The sequence below is a fragment of the Cetorhinus maximus genome, chromosome 31 (genome assembly GCF_964194155.1).
Source record: "Cetorhinus maximus chromosome 31, sCetMax3.hap1.1, whole genome shotgun sequence".
NCBI lineage: Eukaryota > Metazoa > Chordata > Chondrichthyes > Lamniformes > Cetorhinidae > Cetorhinus > Cetorhinus maximus.
The window spans coordinates 12,757,366-12,764,519 of NC_135909.1; the positions used below are offsets into that span (position 1 = coordinate 12,757,366).

Below are 7,154 nucleotides of genomic sequence, written 5' to 3' on the forward strand. Positions count from 1 at the left end.
GATTAAATTCAAGGTTGCTGTTTCGAGGTCACTCGGAGTTGGCGGAGTTCTGCATTTGTCCTTCATATATTCCGGGGCACTTTGTATCAAGCAGAAGTTAGAAGCAAAAAGTATAAGTAATGTCTGGGAAATACTTAAACAGCAGACAGCCTAGAAAACAGTTTAAATTAATCACTGACCTGACAGAACGGAGGGAAAATGGGGATTAAGCAAAATTCCAATCCCCGGAGTATAATCAAGGTGTAAAGAAGCGAATATAGGAGCAGTAAAATACCATAATTCAACGGATGGGCTTGTGGCGCAACGGTAGCGCGTCTGACTCCAGATCAGAAGGTTGCGTGTTCAAATCACGTCAGGCTCAAAAAAGCTTTAGTGTTCAAGTGGCGGGCTTTTATATCTGTAATCATTGTGCGGGGATGTTGGCGAACAGGTTAATTTCAATTGCAATTTCGATACTTTAAAGTCCTCTTCCCCGGCTTCCGAATCACCCGCTTAGCTTTTAGTTTGCACAGTTTTATATCGGAACAATGTGGTGTGTCCATTCTTTTTGCAATTGCTCTGTTACCCAGTATGAGAGGTAAAACAAAATCTGTCCATTAACCCCAGCCGCCTCCGTCTATACAGCCGCTGAGTTCAGTTGGTTAGACCGCAGTGTTAACAACATTATATTCATCTTTTATTATGTAAACTATAATTAACGTTTCGAGTCCGTATGACTCTTCAACAGAACTAAGGAAAAATAGAAGAGAGGTGAAATATAAACTGGTTAAAGGGGAGCGGGGGGGGGGGGGGGGGGGCGAGGGGGGGTGGGACAAGTAGAGCTGGATAGAGGGCCAGTGATAGGTGGAGATTGCCAAAGTGAATGGAGCCGGTTAAAGAGCCCGGCCCGGCCTGAGAGTCCCCGAGCCCGGGGTCAGTGGGAACCTGGGGAGAAGACAGATCCCAGGAAAACGAATCAGAGACAGTCATGATCCTTGTCCGGACAGCCCCTCCCCCAACAAGTTTTTGGTAAGATCAGGCTAGGGACCAATAACGTTTTTTTTTACTGTGAATAAAGTGTGTGATTCATGACACTTGCTCAGTGAATAAAGCCACAGGATTCCACGGGGATATTTGTCGTCCATTCAGGATTAATGTGAGGTACACGTGAAATAACAGCCAAATTGAGGTCGAATGCACAATACAAAATAAATGGCGACCAAGACAGAATCTATGGATTTCACAACAACCCACTCAGACATGAGTAAAAACTGGAAGTCAATCAATCTCACTGAAACTCTGCCTCTCTCACGAGGGATTCCAGCCTTCACCTTCGAAGATCTTACTCCAACTCGGAGGGATGAAATGATTGCGAAACTTTCCGGTTTTCAGTTTGGTCTCCCGAGATTCTGTTCACTGATCTCCTGAATCTGCTCTCAAGAAGCATCTCCCCAGCACAGCTTCAGCCGCAGTGAACAGAACTCCACTGCTCCAAAGGGAACCTTCACCCCAAAGGCCTGAAGCTTGGAGTCAGCAAACTTCCACTGCCTTCTTGGAAATTCAGGCCTTCTCTTGAGCCCTCTTCACTGTTGGCAGACCTTTTTCAATTTAACTGCAGCCTCTTCCTCTCCCTGTCTGGGAGTCTTCATTTTATAGCTCACCCTGTCCCATCTCCCTTTGGGATCTCTCCCTGCCCCTTTCCTTTTGGGATCTCTCCCTGCCCCTCTCCCTATGGGATATTTCCCTGTCCCTCTCCCTATGGGATCTCTCTGTGCCCCTCTCCCATTGGGGTCTCTCCCTGCCCTTCTAGCTTTGGAGCCTCTCCCTGGCCCTCTCCCTTTGGAACCACTCCCTGCCCCTCTCCCTATGGGATGTCTCCCTGCCCCTCTCCCTATAGGATCTCTCCCTGCCCCTCTCCCTATGGGATCTCTCCCTGCCCCTCTCCCTATGGGATCTCTCCCTGCCCCTCTCCCTATGGGATCTCTCCCTGCCCCTCTCCCTTTGGGGCCTCCCCCTGCCCTCTCCCTTTGGGACCACACCCTGTCCCTCTCCCTAAGGGATTTCTCCCTGCTCCTCTCCCTATGAATTCTCTCCCTGCCTCTCTCCCTTTGGGGCCTCTGCCTGCCCCACTTCCTTTGGGATCTCTCCCTGCTACTCTCCCTTTGGAATCTCATCCTGCCCCTCTCCCTATGGGACCAGTCCCTGCCTCTCTCACTTTGGGTTCTCTCCCGGCCCCTCTCCCTATGGGATCTCTCTCTTCCCCTCCCCATTTGGGGCCTCTCCCTGCCCCTCTCCCTTTGGGGCCTCTCCCTGCCCCTCTCTCTTTGGGACACTACCTGCCCCTTTCCCTATGGGATCTCTCCCTGCTCCTCTCCCTTTGGGATCTTACCCTGCCCCTCTCCGTATGGGACCACTCCCAGCCCCTCTCACTTTGGGATCTCTCCCTGCTCCTCTCCCTATGGGATCTTACCCTGCCCCTCTCCGTATGGGACCACTCCCTGCCTCTCCCCATTTGGGGCCTCTCCCTGTCCCTCTCCCTTTGGGATCCCTCCCTGTCTTTTTTCCTATGGGATCTCTGTGTCCCTCTCCCTGGCCCTTTGATACTTCTCCCTGTCTCTCTCACTTTGGGCCTCTCCATTTGGGGCCTCTCCCTGCCCCTCTCCCTTTAGGGCCTCTCCCTGCCCCGATCCCTACAGGATCTCTCCCTGTCCCTCTCCCCATAGGATCTCTCCCTATGGGATCTGTCCCTGATCCTCTCCCTATGGAGTCTCTCCCTGCCTCTCTCCCTCTGGGATCTCTCCCTGCCCCTCTCCCTATGGGATCTCTCCCTGCCCCACTCCCTGTGGGATATCTCCCTGTCCCTCTTCCTTTGGGGCAATCTCCCTTCCCCTCTCACTGTTATTTGCCTGGAACACTTTATCTCCAATGTTTTTGATGCTCCTGGCCACATGATCCGGGTTTTCGCCCCTTTGTTTTCTTTATGCACAGGGGCGCTGGGCCAGTCCTCAGCCTAAAGGACTGAAAAAGCCTCAATTGCCTCAATTGCGAGGCTTGTTGGGATTTGAAGTTCCGGACCTCTGCTCTCAACTTCAAGGTAAGTTGACTTTCACAACAAGAGAGAGAGCGAGGGAGGTAGAGAGAGAGGAAAGGAGGGGAGGGATGGTGAGAAAGAGGAGGAGAGGGAGGGAAAGAGCATGCAATAGAGGGAGGGAGGGAGAGAGGGGTAGAGGAAGGGAGGGAGGCAGTAAGAGGTGGGAGAGGGGGGTGAGAGCTGAAGGAACAGAGGAAACTGGAGGGATTGCGTGAGGGGGGAGGAACTTGAATTTCTCCAGCACATTTTGCAACCTCAAGAAGACACAAAACCTCACGACCAATGGCAGGAGGGGGTGGGGTGGGAAGGGGCAGTGGCTTTTTAAGTGAGGTTTTTGTTTGAATGCACACAGAAAGATCCCACAGACTGCAACCTGACCAATGACTGAATAACCTGTTTGAGAGATTCTGTTTGAGGAACTAATATTGACCCCAGGACTCTGGGTAAAACTCCTCTTCTCTTGTTGTCAATAGTTTGGCTGGATTGTTCACATCCCTCTGAGAGGGCAAGATAGGGTCTTGGTTTCTAATGTGCTTTATTGCTGGATATTGTCATATATCCTTACTCCCCATCTGTGGGGTATTAGAGGATATTGTGTTACATATTTTGCCTCTTCTAGAAGCTCAAGGAGTTGGGAACACTGAAAAACTCCAGGTTCTATCTTTACTAAATCACCTGACTGTGATGGTAAAACATAATTTCTTCCAGCCAGTGGAAATGTAATATAGGCACCAATAATACTCACACACCACAGCAGATGTCTGATTTCTTCACGTGTGAATCCGACTGATACAGTTGTCATCATTAATTCCTGTTGGTCTCTGGCAGCTCATCATATCCAATCCTTAATCTAAAGGTAACACTGGGAATGGAAATTCCTGCTACACTCTCTCTCCCTGCCATGATAAAAAAGTCCATCTTTTTCAACGACGATTGTCTAACTCTCAAACCCAGGAACACTCCTCCAATGAGCAATCTAGTTCTGTCTCTCCTTACAGAGTACACTGTCTGCCGGCTTTATTCTCTGCTGTGAGCTACGGCTCAGTCAAAAGGTCTCTTGCTTTTACATAGCAGGAGGTTGTGTGTTCAAAACCTGAGCAGTAAGGCAGTCTGACTCTCCAGTGCAGTACTGCGGGAGTTCTTTACTATTAGAGGTGCCAGCTTTTAGATGATATGACAAATTAAGGTGCCATCTGCCTCCTCAGGTAACAGATACCATGCACTATTTTGGAGAGGGGCGGGGGAGTTATTCCAGGGAGCCAGAGCCAACATTTGTCCCTCAATTAACATCACTTCAAAACAAATTACTTTGTATTTATCACATTGCTGCTCCTGGAAGTTGGCTGTGGGCAAATCCTTTAACAAAATTATTCAAAAACATGGCGATTGAAATCCTGTGAGAAAAAGTCAAGTTATTATTGAGAACTCGGTTGAGAGAGATTCATTAGGCAGCAGAAAATCGGGTGAAGAATTTCTGTAAAACGACACCAGAGACAAGTCAGCATGAAAGCTGGATCAACCCTTCCAAAGGTCAATGAGTAAAAGATGAGAGCTCCGAGCACCATCAGCTCATCACCCAGAGACACTCACAGGAGAATTTACTCTCCTGTCTTAGGCAGTACCTCGTGACTGAGAATGACTCTCTTCCACTCTGGGGTGTGGTTTCTGAGGAGACTAAAAAGTCCAATGCTGGCTCCGCACACTCTGCCACAGGTTGGGGCAGGTAGTGTTTGAGGAGGCGGGTGGGTGGGATGCTTGGATGTTGCTCCGCTCCTTCTGCTGTTTGCACTTGGCCTCCACCTGGGCCTGTCGGAGACGTTCCAAATGGTTGGCACCTTCGCGGATGCTTCTTCTCCAGTTTGGGTGTCTCGAGCAAGAGATTCCCACAAATCGGTGGGGATGTTGCATTTTATCAGGGAGGTTTTGAGGACGTCACTGAAACGTTTCCTCTGCCCTCCTGCTAACCGCTTGCCGTGACGTACCTCGGAGTAGAGAGCTTGTTTTGGGGGTTTTGTGTCAGGAATGCGGATGTTGTGTCCCGGCCAACGTGGCTGATTAACCAGTGCCTCGATAGTGGGGATGTTGGCCTGAGAGGAGACATTGATATTGGAGCACCTCTCCTGCCATTGAATTTGCAGGATTTTGTGGAGGCGCCGCTGGTGATATTTCTCCAGGGATTTAAGGTGTCTGCTGTACGATGTCCATGTCTCTGATGCATACAGCACTGCAGCGCTGTAGACCAGGAGCTGGGGGCCAGGTTTGAGGTCCTTGACCTCAAATATTCCTTTAAACAGTCGGCCGAAGGCTGCGCTGGCAAACTGGAGGCGATGATTAGTTTCATTATAGATATCTTCCCTCACTGAGAGGAGGCCCCCAAGGTGTGAGAAATGATCCACATTGTCCAATGGTTCGCCATGGATCTTGACAGTCGGGAGGCAGCGTTTGCATCGGGAGCAGGCTGGTAGAGGACCTTTAACTTTTGGGACCATAGCCCATGTCTTATTATTTCATACGCCTCCTTGAACGTGTTAGTGATAGTTTGGATATCGACTTGTGAGTGTGCGCATACACAAGCATCATCAGCGGACTGCAGCTCATTGACTGGGGTTGGGGTGATCTCGGTTCCGAAATGGAGGTGACGCAGGTTGAGTAGTTTCCCACTCGTCCTATAGAGTAGCCCCACTCCGGTGCGCAGCTTCATGGAGGTGGGTGAAAGACATTGGGGTCTTTAATAAGCGGGTATTTTCTGCATTTTATGGGAATCACAAAACAGCCTTGATTCTCACGCTGGAAGGAGAATTTTTAAACAATTTAACCTCCAGATAGTCTTCAGGCTGCCATGTTGACACTCCTAGGCTGATAGAATGGCGTCTGGTACATCCGTTTATCTATGTGAGCACTTAGAAAGGGACAGGGATTGACCCTCAGCAAAATGTAAACTAAAAAGCTGACCTTCAGCAGGGTGATGCACGGGGTGGGGTGAGGTGGGGATGGGGTGGGGTGTTATCCATCCTAACGTTTTGATTACCTGTCCTGTATCCATTGGTCAAAATAGTTAGATAGACGATGGACAAGTGGTAAGCTACTAGCCCCCCATAAACAGTGCTGGTGAGGTGCTGATTGGGTTGCTGCCTTCTTCAGATGGAAGATGGACCAGAGGAGGAGGAGGAAGATGGAGATATCGAGGGAAGAGTTCCCTAACACTTTGACTAGAGGGCAGAATGCTGCTATCACAGGCTATTACAGATCTTTTTCTGTCCAATTAGTTAACATATCATACCTAAACAGTTCCTCCTTAATATACTTAATAAACTATCTTAAAATTACTTCTGACTAGTTGACTGTCTATTCTTGTATCTGTGGCCCCCGAACCCACAAAATCTTACATGGGTTGGAGGTGTTGCAGCGAGGAAGGTGGAAAAGAGCATTGGTGCGATGACACAGACTTGCTTGACCCCAGTTTTCCCTAGTGTGGGTCTGCAGCAGATCCCTTGGTAAGGATCACGGCCTCCATGTCATCCTGCAGCAGGTGGAGGATGGTGACTAATTTCTGTGGGCAGCCAAATTTGAGGAGGATGCTCCACAGCCCCTCCCGGTTGATAGAGTGGAAGGCCTTTGTGGGGTCAAAGAAGGCCATGAATAGAGGTTGCTGCTGTTCTTTGCATTTCCTTGGTCTTGTCTTCCTGTGAAGATCATTTCCACTGTGCCGCTTGATGGACAAGATCCGCATTGTGACTCTGGTAGGAGTTATTCAGACATGGAGAGAGGGCAATTGAGGAGGACTCTTGCAGTGACCTTCCCTGTGGCAGACAGCAGAGATACTACTCTATAGTTACCACAGTCAGTCTGGTCTCCTTTTTTGGAGGTGGTCACAATTGCGGCATCTCAGAGATCCCCTGACATGCTCTCCTCCTTCCAGATGAGGGAGATGTGGTCATGTATTTGTTTTAAGAGTATTTCTCCACCGTATTTCACTGCTTTGGTGGGGTTCCATCTGCGCCGCTGGCCTTGATGGTTCTTAGCTGTCGGATGGCCTTTCCAACCCCATGTCGGGCTGGGATTGTGCTGAGCTGGTGGTGGGTAG

General features: G+C 49.6%; 1 non-coding gene across 1 annotated transcript; it reads left to right on the plus strand.

Annotated features, from left to right (window-relative positions):
• The first annotated feature begins 289 nt into the window (after positions 1-289).
• On the plus strand, positions 290-361 carry trnaw-cca (transfer RNA tryptophan (anticodon CCA)). The gene has a single exon. It is a non-coding gene; the product is annotated as a tRNA-Trp (tRNA).
• The last annotated feature ends 6,793 nt before the right edge of the window (positions 362-7,154 follow it).